A 16,646-nucleotide genomic window follows, 5' to 3' on the forward strand; every position below is an offset into this window, starting at 1 on the left:
TGAAATTAATAGTGGCAAACTCAGGTTTATCATTTTGGATCAAGTCCATTTTATAGTTGGAAGTGAATCCATTTTTGATGTGCTAAGGCACCATTTCATCACACTTTTCCAGATTTAGATAGAGCTGCATGCTAAAAATGATAGCTCAGCCTCCATCAAAGAAATACCAATCTAGATATTAGGAAGATACAAAGAAATGTGGGTAAGAGAGGTGTGGTCTGCAAAATCCATAAATCAGAGGGGCTCCATATTAATTATCACATTAGGCGCCTGAGTGACAAAAAGAAAATATCAGATTTGGGTTTGTTTTTTTAATGTCAATTTGGATTCTCACAAATCCTCTTTAATTGCTCCATTTAATTCATTAAAGGATTACAACTAAGGCTAAAGGGGGGGGGAGGAACTAAATAATAAGGGTGGCTCTGGCTTTTTGGCAACTCTTGTAGCACTCTTCCAAACAATCAGTCAAACACAATAGAATTTTTGAGGAAATTGTATTTGACCCTTCCATTCATTTGATGAAATAGGCTCTTGCTCACATATCTCCATGCTTCAGTAAACTTGTTATTCGTGTATAGAAAGGTTATACCACACCAAAGAATCCCCAGAGAAGCCAACAATATACTATAAATGACAAGAAAGCAGTATGAAAATGGTATTTTTGACAAGATTCTGTAAAATATAATAATCAAGAGATTTGTCAGTTCATAGTCAATAAGGTCTAAACCAGCAAAGACATGCTAAAGCAGCTTTTGCTGACTTGTTTTGGACGTCAACTCCTTGGGCCAGAGAGCCTCAAGTTGGCAAAAGCTGTACAAAAAAGGTGGGTATTTCACCAAAACTGAACAAAACTGGCAGAGCTGTTTGGGGCTGGAGTTTCACTCTGCAGAGAACCTCAACATGTGGTGGTCACCTGCACCTCACTAAAAAATATGAAGCATATCACCAAAATTAAGAGAACAACAATTTATAATAAAATAAAAATTCATGTGCTAATTGATTTGTGTTCAAGGTCTTGCTATTGGTGTACATTGCCCTGTACAGCTTTGAATAAGGATACCTAAAAGATATTTTCATCCTTTATATCCCCAAACAATCACTGCACCCTGCGGGAGAGGGCTTTCTGTACATACAATCTAGTCAGGGGGTCCATTCCATACAATGTTGGACTTGGACCTTTAGTATTGTGGTGCTTACCCATCAGAACCTCCTTTAGTTGTCATAAGATTGCTATGATACCTCAATCAGTAGAGCATGAGACTCAATCCCAGCGTCATGGGTTTGAGCCCCACATTGGGCATTTCAGGGGGTTTGGACTAGATGAGACCCGCGTGGTCCTTAATAACTCTAGAATTACATAATTCTATGTATCAGTCTGGTGCCTTTTAGCCTGTTGAAGACATTTCTTTTCCAACAAGTGCAGATTTTTATCCCATTTGGCATCCATATTACATTTGAAATTGTTTTTACATATGCAATGGTTTTTAATTGTTTTTGTCCACAAAATTATTTTAATTTTTGTATATCTGCAATTGTTTCTTCTGTTTTTCTTGTCCCGTAAAATCACTCAGAGATGCTTCTTAAATATGTTGTTAAATATGTTTCTGAATAGAACTTGAGATCTTAATCTTAAAGAGCTGTTGAGTCATTTGCTTTCGGCTGCATGAGCAGCTGTAGCTCAGAATTGGAAGAATACTTCAGAATGTAAATATAGACCAGCGGTACCCAGAAGTTTGGCAATGTGCTTTCTTAGAGAAATTAACACAAAAATTAAGAGGCAGTGGAAGACAGGAGTGCCTGGTGTGCTCTGGTCTATGGGGTCATGAAGAGTCGGACACAACTAAACGACTAAACAACAATAAGAGAACTGGGGGTGGGGAGGCAAAACATAAATGACTTATTCAAGAATATATGGAAAGTGTTTATTGACTATGCACTATGTACTGCAGATGATGGACCTTTAGAATTTTTTTTCTCCCTTCATCTCGAAACCTGGTATGGAAAATCTAAAGCATAAATAAAATTTTAAGATTTTCAGTATGTATAGTCATTGAGCTGTCTTAAACCTGTTACATTAATACTCATTCTTTGCATCTGTTTTGCTTTGCTTTCTCTTTGCTTTGTATTTTCAAAAAAGTTCAATCAAGAAATATTTTTTAAAATAAGAAGTGATTCATAAGCAGCAGCAGAGAGAGAGAGAGAGAGAGAGAGAGAGAGAGAGAGAGAGAATGATATGAAAATTTAGAAACAATTACTGTAATTTAAGTAGAAATACAGTACACCTCACCATAATAAAGAGGATTGTGACTAGGTCATGGGTATGCAACCTAAGGCCCGGGGGCCGGATCTGGCCCAATCACCTTCTAAATCCAGCCTGTGGATGGTCCAGGAATCAGCGTGTTTTTACATAAGTAGAAAGTGTCCTTTTATTTAAAATGCATCTCTGGGTTATTTTGGGGGCCTGACTGGTGTTTTTACATGAGTAGAATGTGCCCTTTTATTTAAAATGCATCTCTGGGTTATTTGTGGGGCATAGGAATTTGTTCATTATTCCCCCCCAAAAAAATATAGTCCGCCCCCCCCCCCCAGTCTAAGGGACTCTGCTGAAAAAGTTTGCTGACCCCTGGACAAGGTAGACCTTGTTTCTGCTAGGTCAGCTGTGCAGATGCTAATGTTTGATGGGCAACTTCCAGGCCCCTGCTGCTGTCCTGTGGGCCAATCTTGGTCTGTCAAAGTTGCCTTGCAGTGATGGGGAGAGATAAAGATCTGAACCCTCTAGGCTAAAAAAGTTTCCACATCTGTGGACTCTAATATAGCCTAGCATTATCTGCTCTGACTGGCACACTCCAGCAGGGAGAAGTCTTTCCCATCACCTTCTACCTGATCCTTTTAAGTGGAGATGCTAGAGATTGAGCCTGGGACCTTCAGCATGAGAATCATGTGCCCAACCGCTAAGCCAGAGTCTCTCCATAGTCCCGTCTCAGTACTCACTGACTGCAACATTCTTCCATATATCCATTCCAGACAGGCTTTACCATCCTCTACCCAGAAGTGAGTCCCACTGCCTAAGCCTATACTGGACCTTGTCCCTAGTAGACTCATATTCCACATTCTTAATAGTTTGTGGAATTAACATACTTTGCCTACTTAATTCTTCTTCTTCTTTATCCAATGGCCTCTGGAATGTACAATTGTTTGGAATATGCCAACTGGTTGCATTTTGCAGCAATAACAGCACATATTCCAATGGCGAGCTTTCCATTTCAGCAAACCTCTTAAACTTTCCAATATATATATATTTTCTTACATAGCACAAAATGTATTTTGCGCTATAAGAGCCTTACATTCTCAGTTTGCTGAAATGCCAGGAAATTAAAAGGAGAAACAAGAAAAAAAGAGGGACACTGTTACATCTGGAGGTGTTTCCCTTCTGTAGAGAGTTTGATTTTGGTCAGAAAACTTGGCAAGGAAGTACGAGCTTGCAATGAACTCCCTCACAAAGGGTCTTCCGGGGTGTGGGGGCTTATTGTGCAATGCATGCTGCTCATGCACATAAGTGTTGTGCAGAATCCACACAAAGTCGTCACTGTGGGATGTAATCCATTGGTAGAGTCAAATGCAACATTCCTTATTTCCCTAGAGTGGGCACAAGCAGGAGGACATCCAGTCAGTGTAACTTCCTGTTCCACTGATCTGGAGCTTCCTCCCCCTGCATGTGACCTGGGAGATGGGCGTGGCTCTGGCTGACTCCATAAAAGAGCAGAGTTAGGAAGCCATATTCTCTTTCTTGATCTCTTGCTTGCTGCTCTCTTACTGCCACGCTGCTCTCCTGCAGCCATTTTGTTTTCTTAATTGATATTGTTGTCTGCTGGCCCTCAGCCAGCAGCACATGAGTCCAGTCTCCATATGTGATGAACTCACTGTTTGTTTGTGTAACTGCTAAGAGAAGCCTGCCTTTCAGGGATCAAATCATGAACTGAAATGTGAGTTAAACTGTTTGTTACTTTACTTTAAGAGGGATTAAAGGGGACACCAGGAAATAACTAAGAGATGCAAATGAATCTGCAGAGTAGCTTCCAGCTGTATTGAAGGGAATCTGCTCTGCTACATCACTTACTAGTGAGAATGAAGGCAGGATAATACTTATTCAATATATCCTTTCCTACTACAGTGGACTCTCGGGTTATGTTACCTTCGGGTAACATAATCTTCAGGTTATGAATGCGGCAAACCGGAAGTACTTCGCGCATGTGCAGAAGTACTCTGCGGCACCACGTGCGTGTGCAGAAGCAGTCTTCCAGTTATAAAATTTTCAGGATATGGCCGGGCCTACAGAATGGATCTCGTTCTTAACCAGAGGTACCACTGTACTCGGGTTAAGTACTTAATTCGTTCCGGAGGTCCGTTCTTAACCTGAAACTGTTCTTAACCTGAAGCACCACTTTAGCTAATGGGGCCTCCTGCTACCGCCTCGCCGCTGGAGCATGATTTCAGTTCTCATCCTGAAGCAAATTTCTTAACCTGAACCACTATTTCTGGGTTAGCAGAGTCTGTAATCTGAAGCGTATGTAACCTGAAGTGTATGTAACCTGAGGTACCACTGTATCTTTAACATTCCCACTGTCATCATCAAAATGGAAGCCCATCCTATTTTTAAAGTTTAATCTGGATTTCCTGATTCCGTACCAAGGAAAAATTGGTAAGTGAAAATACATTTGCAGTTTATTGCTGGTATGGAAGCTCATTAGCACGTTTCCCTGTCAAATCTGTAATGATGTTTCAGTGGGTGGCCTCTAACACAGCACCACTCCTTCCGTTTGCTCCTCACTTGAATACATCGAGGCCATTTTGTTTCCAGCAGCCAAACAATACAATCTAGCCTAGTAGTCCTGCCCTATAGTATTACCAATCATCAAGCTATATCAACCAAAGCAAAACACCCTTTTGTTCATTTATTTTATTTATTCCATGGGAGTCTTGCTTTCTTTGTAGCGATTAAATGTAAAGCAGCAGCAAGAGTTTACTTAACCATCTCTTTGTCTTGCCCAGAGGTGATGAAATGCAGTTTAAAGGACAACAGGGTTGAAGCCAAATCAGAGGGAAAGAGATCTCACGCCCTTCTGCAAGCGGAAGACTTAAAGGAACATCTGGTTAAAGGATGCTGAGATATGGCATTTTGTGCCTTCCAAAGTAAGGACCCTGGAAGGAGCCGCTCTTTTGCTAACCAACAGTTGCATTAACGTTCAGGGGCTTTATTACCAAACCTCTTTGCTTGTGTAACAAATGCATCTTCCTTTTTAATTTGTCAAGGTATCATTAGACCCATTAATTTCAGTGGGTCTACTCTGAGTAAAATACCACCCTGTGCGGTACTTCCTTTAGAGAGAGATCACTGTTTCAACAATGAAATAGCAAAAATGACGCAAAAAATTAGAAACCAAAAAATACAAAGTTTATTAGTGATTGGAATAAATTTATGGTATATATTGAAGGAAATTACAGAAATTTAAAAACTATAGCTGGTCTGATATAAATCTTACAATGCGTAAACCATCAATAATTATTAGCTGCAGGGAAAAAAAGAAAATCTCTTTTTATCAAGAAGCCCAAAATCAGGAGGGAAGGAGGTCAATAGGTACGTAGAAGAAAGATCTAAATACCTAAAGATATAAAGATTTAAAGAATAAGATAAAGAACTGTAACAGAAATTGATGCTTTTTCTTTTTGGTATTATGTATGGATATTTTTTCCTTGTTGTTTTTTTTCTTTCCTTTTTCTGAAACTGTTGTTTTGCTTTTTGTCGTTTCTTTTGGGTTTTTTGATGATTTAATTGAAACTCAATAAAAAGATTTTTTTAAAAAAAATAGAGAGAGATCACTGTTTCCCAGCACAATCTGCAATATGTTGTATTTTGGAAAATCTGGGCCATTCTTTCACAAGAAAACATGTTAATTGTTGTCACACCAAAGGATGTTGTAGATGGTGGTGTCCTTGGCTAGGGTGCAAGCAAACCTTTGGGAATAAGGGCTTACTAATCTGTAAACTCACTGCAGCTTCCACACACAACACTATGTAAGCCACACCAATTAGCTAATTGTTGGTGCTTGCAAAGTGCTGTTCATGTGGCTTTGCAAACTGTGCCAATCTCAAGGATACCTACAAAGCCTCTTTCAACCCAGCTGCCTCACACCTCTATCTGCTTCACACTTGATGTCATATATCTGAGGCAGGTGGCCAGAAAATGCACACAAGCTAAATGGGGATGGGGGTGGGAAATTATGCCAGTGGGTCAGAGTTTCTCTAATTTCTAATGAAATGGAACTTTGAGTGTTACCAATAGCACTACAGACAATATCAAGTACTCTTCTTTCTTCTTTGGCAATCACTCATAGCTTAGTGAGATTGTCTTCCATGAACATAGTCTTAACAGTGAGTCCTAAGTGACTGTGGTGGCCAATTCTGGATCCACACGTCCTTCCACAGTGGGGACATAGGTTTCCAGGTGGGTGTTGATCATGGTGAGGGATTGCCAAACGTGCCTTCCTCTAAGCTTGTTTCCCCTTACATCCTGATTTTGAGCATCTTCAAAGTCCATGACACCTTTGGTAAATGCTGTTCTCCAATTGGAGCACTCGCAAGCCAGTGTTTCCCAATTGTCAGTGCTTATACTGCAATTTTTAGATTTGCTTTGAGTCTTCAAACCTTTGTTGTTGACCACCAGCATTATGCTCTCCATTTTTAAGTTTGGAATAGAGTAGTTGCTATAACTGCACAATGCGCATTTGATATCAAATGCTGCCAAACGAGATGAATTGCTGCTGCATTTTAACTCTCAGATATTGTCACCCTGGTTTATCTGAGGGAAGATTCTACAGCTTCTTATCAGTCGATCATCATTCCACCCTTCTTAGTGCTTTTCTCTGGGCACTTTCCTAACCATAAAATGACTGCTTCTTCCTGAAAGTGGATTTGTTGCGACAGAGAGCCCACTCTGTAGACAAGCCCAGCTATTTTCTCAGCTTTTCCTTAACTCTGCTTGTCAAGGCCACATCCTTTGTGTGGCAGCATTACTAGCCTTGCTGAGCCACGTCCCTGCATGCAGGTTCAGTGAATCCTTTTGGATCACAGACCTTCCAATATTTCCCCAGTGCCCAGTAGCATTTATTAGAAATGAATCATGCAGGAGGGGTGCGACGGTTTGATATGATCAGGATGGGAATGGGGTGGGGGGAACCGCAGCAAAAGTTATCAGATGCAGAGCAAGAATTTATGCTGGGTAGGAAAACCCCGCTTGTCATAACTGTGGGGCATGAGTGCCTGGGAAAGAACTTCTCCTAGACTCAGGGCACAGGTGTGGGTGTCAAGGTCCCTGCCAGAGCACCTGGGCATTGATTTGTGTTCAATATATGAGCTTATCGTCTTGATTATCGTGTTTTTTTGTCAATAGCTGTTTCCTTGGAATAGCTCTGAGAGTCACAGCTGCCAGTGCAGTTTACTGAGAACACCCTGTGTCCCTGTTCTGCATATCACATTGCCTGCAGGTGGTGTCTGATGGGAATAAACAACAAAAGTGGCACTGCCATACTCCCACTGTTGGCTACTTTAAGTCTCTTCCACACTAGCTCCATTTTCTGGGATTACCCTGGAGATTACTCAAAGGTTATGGAGAATTCCAGATAACTTGTTGGCAAATCATTATACGTATGTCAGTTGTCCTGTATGTTTGATTTGTGGCTTTGTTGTTGCCTGGTGCCTAGTGCTACTGAGGCCTTTAAAGGCTATTGAGTCTTCCAACAAAAGTTTTCCATTTACAGGCTGAGTCAGTTTTCTTGCTTCCTGTTCAGTATAGCTGGGGGGTTCCTTATGGGCAGAGCAATCTAAACCTCTGATCTGCTGTTCTAGAAAGAGTTTGGATGAAACAGAGGTGCCTCTCTCTCTCTCTCCAGTTCTGCTTAGCTGTGCTCCATCACTCTGGAATGTCCATGCGTGCCTAAAATGCAAGCAGAAGCTACTGTTGGCAAGATCTCTATGGGCAGTAGCTGGTGTGTACCTCCAAAATGGGAGGAGGAGATGGGCTGTCCAGGGACCTGCTGGATCCTAAGCTGGTCCAGCTACCAATGGGCCCAATTTAGGCCTCTCTGCTGCACCTGTTTGGATCTGGGGCAGCAAAACTCCAGAGCTTTTCCTGTCCCCAGTTTCTGCTTTTAGCTGGCATAAGGAAAAGGTTCTCCTCCAGATGCAGTGATGTCTCCACCATTAAGTTCTTCTGCTGTTGCTTAGCAGGAGTTTCGACTTCTCTGCTTATCAGCTTCTGTTCCCCAGAGTATTGCTATTTTGCTAGAAAAAGAAAACGAACAAATAACGAAAGATAACCTCAAATGTAAAACAAGAAAAAATAATAGCAATGAAAGGAAACCACTACTTTAGGTCTCTCCCACTTTTGGAATAACAAGCTGAATGGATAAGGGGAAGTTTAGGGACAATACATCACTAATCCTCCAGCCATGCTGAATAGGAAGCCATAAATGAGTTATTGTCATACCAGAAAAGGGTTACTATAACACTATAATCCACACACCTGTGTGATGCTTTTATCCATTGGGGCTGTTCCCATACAGGAGAAGCTGGAATCAGCTTCTGGACCAAGGGAGTTAATTTTGTGCAAACTGTAATGTTTGTTCAGGGGGAAGGGGGGGGGGGAATCCATTTTAAAATATGGGACTCAAATGTAGGAAAATGGGAGCATTCAGATAACATTGAAATGGATTATCCAGAATAAGTAAATGGGTTAAATGCATGCTGTTTCCATAAGATTCTTTTCATAATCAAGTGCTAAAATGGTTACATTTGAACAAAAATGAAAAGTAACTTCTGCATTTTAGTAATATAGAAACAACTTATTTCTGCCACATAAAGTTGACATATTTTTTCTTCTCTCAGCCTGAATCCCTTTGGGCATTTGGAATTCCTTTTCTCCAAGAATGGGCATCCTTCCTTTTTCTTTTCTTTTATATAATTTTTATTAAATTTCTTTTATCATAACAAATATCCAGTAACATTGCTAAACATACATTTTCCAATTTCCCCCCTTCCCTGTTGACTTCCCTCAACTACCATTTCTGGTTTGTTACATCAGATGATAAATTCTGCTGTTTGTATACTATATTATGTTATCACATTGTTATACTTCTTGTTCTCAGTAAATAAAATTGTAAATGTTTATTTAAATCCTGCCAACGAGACCATTTCTTTCTGTTGCTTCTGCAAATATATTGTAAAAGGTTCCCATTCTTTTTCAAAGTCCCTATTGTCCTTTTCATGTAGTTTGTCCGTTAATTTTGCAAGCGCTGCATAATTCATCAACTTTTCCTTCCATTGTGCTTTCGATGGTACTTCTCCAGTTTTCCAATTTTGAGCTATTAAGATTCTTGCCGTTGTTGTAGCATACATAAATAATGTCTGTTTTGCTTTCGGCAATTGTTGTCTTAAAACTCCTAATGAAAAAGCTTCTGGTTTTTTAACGAATGTCATTTTAAATATTTTTTTTAAATGTTCCCTTTTTAATCCTTCCTTTTCTGTCCTTTGGTATCTCAAGCGGCATTCATCTTGCGAATTCACACTTAATCCCGCCCCCTTTTCCATCACCATGGCTATGCCATATAGATGCATGCACAGTACAAGCCACAATTCTCATTCAATGTTCTAATGCAGGTGTCAGCAGCTCTGCATCTTCATGCACAAATTGACTTTGGTGGAATCTCTTCAGGCTTTGCACTCCCCCATTTCAAGCAACAGACCAAGAGAATAGCATTCTCCTTCCACCTGTGCAATTCTGGCTGGATGGCATGCCTAGCACCATGTCCCAGTATGCTACAGTAGTTGTACACTCACTTGCACAATCTCCTGTCTGGCATTGTGATCACGGCAGACCCCTCTTGAAGTAAACCGAGATGAAGGCCTCAGAATAAAATAGCTGGTGCTATTAGTGCTTTGCAGAAAGGAAGAGCTGGGCATGTTGCTACAGTTCCCTCCCTTTGCCACTTGCAAAATTGACACGTACAAGACAGGCAGCAGAAACCTCAAAACAAACCTGGACTCGTTGGGGAGGTGAGATAGAAACAGGGAAACATGAATGGTGTGTGTGTGTGTGTGTGTGTGTGTGTGTGAGAGAGAGAGAGAGAGAGAGAGAGAGAGAGAGAGAGAGAGAGAGAGAGAGAGAGAGAGATCTCCTGCTAGGTCCACAACTTAATACCAACAGGTTGGCCCTGTTACTGTTACCTGGTTTTTGTAACCCTTTCTACTCATAAGAACATGCTTACATAAACTGTGCATTAAAAAGGTACATCAAGGTGCATTAGTGGTTTAGGGGCCTAAAGGAGATGCTCTCAGATCATGATTTAATAGCCTTGGGAATTTATCCAGTAACAATTGCCTTCTGTGGATTATGCCACCCAGTGTGTAGCTTTGACTGGCTTCCCTCTCAAACTCCTCCTACCCTAAAGCGTTTTCTCCAAAACAGACCCCAGATTCACCTTTTGTGTGTGTAGAACGGATGAAGGATTGCATCCTGCAGAATCAAGTATGAACTTGCAGGGAAGGACAGAAAGAGAGATAAGGGCCGATAAAATATGTAAAAAGGGAAGTTGTTCTGCAGTTCCTAAAGTTCAAGCAGGAAAGGTGATCCAATGCAGAGTGTGATGCCTTAGCTAGCAATGCTAGATTCTTTTGGGCATCCCCATCTGAATCAATGCTGTGTGCTGAAGACAGGGGCTCTCAGCTGGTCTTATTACAGATGGAAAATAATATTGCTTCAATAAAATGTTCCTCTTCTGGTAGTCAAATTGCACATTAGCACAATTAGACCTTCACTGGGATAATGTTAAATATTTTGCGATGAATGATAACCTTTTCTTTTAATATGAGTCTGTTATTTGTTCCTCCAGTCTTAGGTAGTGCAGTGCTTAAATAACATGCAATTACTCCAGCGAACCTTTTTAGGAACAATGAAAGTACTGCTGGATATTTAGTGATCATGTGTCTTCTTCACCACATCTAGAGATCTTTGGAATTTCCTAAAAACTGAACCTTCCAAAACTCTGTCCCCAAATTAAAACAACAAATTTTGGGAGGCTGTTTTACATCTTATTCCAGGCAAGGAAAACACACTGGTACCAGTCTAGAGAAATCTGTGTTCCTTTGTTTTCAATGGCACTGAAGTGTGACTAACTTTTTTTGGACTGATGCCACCTCAGGACAGTGCATAATTTACACACTGCGTTGTTTGAGACGGTATGTACTGGCTGTGCAACTCCTGACTTGTTCCAGAAATGTGGTTTTGTCTGTGAGAAAGTCACAGAGAAACTGGATCCATTGCCTTGATCTGCCTTAGCTGATCTACCCATTATACAGAATGTGGTGGTGAACTGAGATACTAAAATTCTGGACTGCACCATTTCATTCTGCTCTCTCTGTGTGTTTGGAATTCCCTAGATGCAGTAAAAGAGCTTACCAGGGAGAAAGGCTTTTTGTGTCCTAGTTTATTAAACTCAGAGAGCTTTAAATATGAAGGAAGTTTCCACAAATTCACCCTCAGTGGAATTCTGAGACAGTACAGAATTCTACCAACTCTTCTCTGTAGAACAAGACTCACATCTGTACTTTGAATATTGGGGGAAGGCTAGAGAAAAGCATGGGAGAAAGGAATGCCTTTGGCTATGCCTATGTTCAGGGCTTGTGTCTTCAACATCTCTTTCTTATGGGGTGTTTCTGTGTCTCCCCAGTAGCCATTCATCCATTCCAATTCCAATGTGTTTCCTCATCACTTTCCAAACCACAAAAGCCCTTTGTTGTTTTTTAAAATGGATTTGTTGTACTAGGACAACAGAAAGCTTTAATCCACTTTAATTGTGCAAACCTTAAGTCTGAATACCTCCCAGAAAATACTGACACTTTGGAGACGCCCTCCCTTGCCTTTTCTATACTACCTTGTATAGTGTACACTACCCTGATTGGGGGAAAGATAAACAAGGTTTATGCTAACTTGTTGGAAAGAAATTGGACTCAGTTTGCATTTAAAGGTGAACCTACCTAATTTGTTCTTTCCAAAACAAGATGTAAACTGAAACACTGCCATTCTTCAAAATTTGCACTTCTCTGAATTTTGCAATGATGTTCTCTGGCCAATTATTGTGTGTACTAGTGAAAATGACAACTTTGCAAACTGAGGTAGCAATATGGAGAAGTGAATTTAAGATTAGGAAAGGGAGAAATGGAGAGAAACTGAAATTGACATATGCACCTATCCTTAACTATGTTGACATTTCATTCCCCCCCCCTTCATTAGCTTTTAGGGAAAGCTGTGGGCTTTGTCACGTGAGATGGGGTGCTGTTGTCATCCCCCCCCCTTGCCATTTATGTCATGTACATTTGCTAAATATGAAAAGCAATGAAATGCTAATTTAACAAAAAGGAAAGGAAAAAGAAAGGGTTTCAGGGGTCAGGACAGTGCAGTACGTGTTATTCCTTCAGCTCCCTGTATAGGTTGCTGGAATGTTGGCATTGAGTGTGTGCCTTTGTCAGGAATGTACCTGCCAGCTTGGCCAGCTTCATTCTGTATTGGGGAGACAGGATCTCTACAACTTTGTTAGTGCACGTCAGTGTGTTGTAGGAGTGGAATGCCGTATCACAGCCTTCACCAACCTGGTGCTGTCCAGATGATTAAGGCTACAGCTCCCACCAGCCCTGGTCAGTGCTGACTGGGGCTGATGGGAGTTGTGGTCCAAAACATCTGGAGAGCATCAGGCTGGCAAAGGCTTTTGTCCATGATTTATTGTCACAGAGCCAGTCAGAAAAACACACAGTTAAAAGCTGGAGTTGACTCTTTATGAGCAAAACACAGTATTCACAGACTTGGCTAAGTTTCAGGCATAATGAGCCCAGCAGCTCATGCCCTGAGGGTCCTACTCCCTGAAATCAGTTGCAGAGACTAAAAGCCCACCCCCTGCCAGTTTTCTGTGTCTTCCCCTCCTCTTTGGGGCTACTTGCAAGCAACCTGAAACTGCGCCTGCATGCAGTCTGTCTTTGCTACTCCCATTTCATGCCTCTTCTGGTTCTTGGAGTCGGCAGGGAGGAGCGCTTGTCACAGCAGGAGGGGGAGACACTCACGACTCTTCAGCAGCCTGACTCATCTCTGCCTCATGGCCTCCCTCCTCCCGCTATCCTGCTCCAGCTTCTGCCTCTGGTTCTGGGCTTCTCTCTGCCACAGACTCTCCCGGCTCACTTAGCCCTGTTACCCCTTCTGCTTCCAACACCTCCTCTGCTCGGTCTTCTTCAAGCCTTCTTCCCTTGGTGGTTCCTCACCCCATCTGGTTCCTCCCACCATTGCTAAGTGTCCAACCAGTCCTATGAAACCTAAGTGCATAATGTGTGTATTCTGTATGAGAAAAGGAGCCTTTAACTGAAAGGTAATATTGAGATGGAAAGGTGCCAGAATACACAGTGGCGCTAGTGTGAGTTGTCTACTGCCATAGTATGAACTTCTTCCTGTTCAAGTCGTGTGTTTTGTCTGATTCCCATCCCCACCCCTGGCTGGAAAGTGATAAGGCTCTGTGAGAGGCAGCCAAACAGCTTCATACGCGTCCTCCAACAGCTGTCAGGTAGAAATTCTCTTACTGTATTGTTATAGTTCCAGTTGTGCAAGATTGGGGCAGTAACCCTTATGCAAACCTGCAGTGCCTGAGCAAATAGGAGAATTGAGTAACCGGAGATAATAACTTCAAGGCCACTTATTCTTCATGCAACGCTGTGAAGTGTGACATACCCTGAAATGTGTTCTTTATGATTCAAAGATATTTTAATATTGTTTTATTGAGCTTATGAATCAGATCCTGGCTCTGCATCCCTCACATTGCCGGAAGGGCAAGATTATGGGTCTGCTAAACTTTATACGTTTTTGTATTTCTGACTATTGAAGCGGAGAATACAAAACTGAAATACGCTGTTCTCTATTAATCTCCATCTGGCAAAATGGCCCTTAGAGGTGGCTCTTTTCCTGCATCATTATGGTGTGAATTAGAATAGGAATGGGTGGCAATGTTATGTGGGAGTGCAGTTTAGATTTTTCCAGCTTTAGAATACGGATGCTGAAGTTAAGATGCTGAAGTCTAAGAACCTAACAGCCCTGCGATTTTTCAATTGACTCGCATACAATCCAGGACAAAGCACCACCTTTTGGAAATTCCCTCCAGGCATCAATTCCACCTTTGAAATCACAGTAATTTCCAATAAAATCTGAACATATGGCAGCCCTACCAACCAGATGCTTGTAGCACGCCCACAGACTGGACCTGAGAGCAACAGTGCTCTCTCCACTTAGGATTCCCAGCCACTGAGATTCAGAGGCATACTGCCTCCAACAGTGGAGACAGAACATAGTCATTGTGACTAGCATACCCTTCAACATTTTTCTGATTAAAATGGTGATATCCTTAATAATAATAATAATAATAATAATAATAATAATAATAATTTTATTATTTATATGCCAGCCATTAAACATTTTAAAAACTGCCTTCAGGTGTCTTCTAAAGGTTGTACAGTTACTTATGGCTCGGGGGTCGCATGGACTACTATGACAGCCTTTTCCTCCATGAAATTGCCTCATCACCTTTTAAAGCCAAATGCGTGGCCATCACTCCATCCTGTGGGATTTAGGCCCCATTCATTGCTGCTGTGGCAGGGTCATTACTGTGTACATTACAATTTGCACACGGTAAGGGTGTTGTAGTTGTAGCAGTAGGCAAGCGGAAACCACGCGACTCTCTCAGATTGTGTGATTGTGTAGCATCACAACGACATTCGTCCAGGGCACATGGGCAGGAGAAATCATGGGATCAGGACAACGCACAGGGTTACCTCCAAAGTGGGTAAGTTACCTCTACATATGTGGAGTCTCAGCTACATAGAAATGGGGCGTTGAGTGAGTAGTCAGCAGTACAGTGGTAATCTGTGAATAATTTCCCCATTTCTTGACAACCTAACTAATTAGGTTACTTAGCTTACTTAGTCAGGAGCTCTACTCGTTTCAATGCCAGTCTTTCCACAATAAAAAAATTCCTTCCCGTAGCACCTTAGAGACCAACTAAGTTTGTTATTGGTATGAGCTTTCGTGTGCATGCACACTTCTTCAGATACCAAGCTCATACCAATAACAAACTTAGTTGCTCTCTAAGGTGCTACGGGAAGGAATTTTTATATTTTGTTTTGACTACGGCAGACCAACATGGCTACCTACCTGTAACTAGTCTTTTCACACTTCATTTACCGGTAACTACCTGGAGAGTCTTATTTGTCCCATGGTTATTGGCAAGCATGTCTCCCATGTTAGTTTCAAAGCAATCATGGTTTGAAATTGCAGTAATGTGCATCAATGTTTTACAAATATACCATTTTAAAAAAACAAAACAATTTATTTTTTATACCCTGCCCATCTGGCTGGGTTTCCCCAGTCACTCTGGGCAGCTCCCAACAGAATATTAAAACAGAATAAAACATCAAACATTAAAAACTTCCCTAATCAGGGCTGCCTTCAGATGTCTTCTAAAAATCAGATAGTTGTTTATTTCCTTGGCATCTGATGGGAGGGCGTTCCACAGGATGAGTGCCACCACCGAGAAGGCTAAGTAAAACTTGCTCCAGGTTTCCTGCTATAGAATAAATCTAAGGAAATATATTTGTATATGCAGTGGCAGTAGCAGCTAGTTTTGAAGCAGACTTTTTTTGCACACAAATCAGGCTACTAATACTCTGCATGTAATACATAGACTAGTATGGGGAACATATCGTTTTTTAAACTACAGAGCATCCATTCAGCGGGAGTACTCTCTGGGAGTAGGAAATTATGTGGGTTTCCTTTTGCAGAGAGTCAGCAGTTCCAAGGATTTTCTTTTCCAGGTAGAAAACAATTCATTAACGGGATACACATTATAAAGGGATTATGAGTAAATGCATTTTTATATGATACTGAGGGAATGTGACAGAGGCTTCAATGAACGTCGTAACATTTACTCAATCTGTCTCCATGTTTTGCAACAAGTAGGCACAAGGTGAGATTTGTGGCAAACTTATCTTAGAAGCATCAGCGGTGAAATGATAATTAACTGGCCAACCTTCACAGAAGCCGACCGAGACAAAATACAAGCATTCTGATCCATCAAGGATTACCCACATGTGGAAACAGGCTTCTGCACGTGGATCCGCTGTGTGAAAACGGTGTGGTTGAGGTACGAGGCAATTCGGAATTTCCATTCCAGTTGAAAAACTTGGACTAAGCGTCCAAGGGCTTCACTGGGAACAACAGCACACCATTGCAGAGTCATAGCAAAAGTATATCTGTGACTTGAAGCAGGCTATCAAGCTTCTATTTGTTTATTTATTCCCTTGCCTTTTCTTCAAGAAGTTCAAAGAAGTGCATACATGGTTATCTGCGCCAATTTTGTCTTCACAACAACCCTACAAGATAGGCTAGGCTGAGAGGTAGTGACAGGCCGAAGCTTCATGGCTGAATAGGGATATAAACCCAACTCTCCCCATTCATAATCCAACACTCTAACCATTGCACTGTACTGTCTGCCTTCCTGATAAAGAAC

General features: G+C 41.4%; 1 long non-coding RNA gene across 1 annotated transcript in view; it reads left to right on the plus strand.

Annotated features, from left to right (window-relative positions):
* The first annotated feature begins 3,893 nt into the window (after positions 1-3,893).
* Positions 3,894-16,646, plus strand: part of LOC309364256 — a 34,293-nt gene continuing 21,540 nt past the window's right edge. Inside the window, exons 1-2 of the long non-coding RNA XR_014165788.1 lie at positions 3,894-3,983; positions 5,050-5,190. This is a non-coding gene — a long non-coding RNA (uncharacterized lncRNA). The remainder of the gene's footprint in view (positions 3,984-5,049; positions 5,191-16,646) is intronic.

The sequence above is a fragment of the Podarcis melisellensis genome (assembly GCF_964234715.1).
Source record: "Podarcis melisellensis genome assembly, chromosome: 2".
Classification (NCBI taxonomy): Eukaryota; Metazoa; Chordata; class Lepidosauria; order Squamata; family Lacertidae; genus Podarcis; species Podarcis melisellensis.